Raw genomic sequence first — 756 nt, forward strand, 5'->3', positions numbered from 1 at the left:
TTTTACCCCTTTCTGCCTTCTCTTTCTTTTTTTTTTTTTATTATGTTTTATTTCCAGAGGGCACATGCATTCACCAGAGCCAAAGATAGAGCACTCACTAATGGGGCATGACCATACTACGGTCCTTTTTCCTCCATTTCTCCTTCCTGTCAGGATTTTGGGCTTGCATGCACATGTGCCTGGCATGATGTTCAAACTGCTGGAGCCAGGATTTGAACTGCAGTCAGTCATAGGGGATCCTGCTTTCTGTGCATTGCACTCTATCACTGTGCTATGCATCTGGCCCTACCTTCTTTTTTTTTTTTTTTTTTTCTCAGGCTTAATTCACTTTATTCTGGCTGCATGAAAAACCCTAGGTTGTGGCCACAGCTGGAGCCTGGGTCCTCTGCACAGAGGCTCTGGTGTGGGTCTTGACTAGATGGTCGGTGAATTCCTGATAGGGAGACTTGGTGAACACGGTCTCTTTCCAGAGGTCAGGGGTCAGATAACTGTAGGTCTTGGAGGTGGCATCAAAGGTGGCCTTGGCGAAGTTGCCCAGAGTGGCAGTGCAGCCCCGGGCTGAGGTGTAGCAGTCATCGATGCCAGCCATCATCAGCAGCTTCTAGGGCACAGGAGCGGAGACAATGCCAGTGCCTCTGGGGGCAGGAATGAGGCACACCAGCACAGAGCCACAGCAGCCAGTCACCTTGCAAGGGACAGTGTGGGGCTTGCCGATTTTGTTCCCCCAGTAGCCTCTCCGCACTGGGACCATGGAGA

General features: G+C 50.9%; 1 pseudogene; it reads right to left on the reverse strand.

The window, feature by feature from the left end:
• Positions 1-293: 293 nt before the first annotated feature.
• Positions 294-675, reverse strand: LOC102496541 (40S ribosomal protein S2 pseudogene; annotated as a pseudogene).
• Between the last annotated feature and the right edge of the window lie 81 nt (positions 676-756).

The sequence above is a fragment of the Tupaia chinensis genome, unplaced genomic scaffold (genome assembly GCF_000334495.1).
Source record: "Tupaia chinensis unplaced genomic scaffold, TupChi_1.0 Scaffold000290_1, whole genome shotgun sequence".
Taxonomy (NCBI): Eukaryota; Metazoa; Chordata; class Mammalia; order Scandentia; family Tupaiidae; genus Tupaia; species Tupaia belangeri.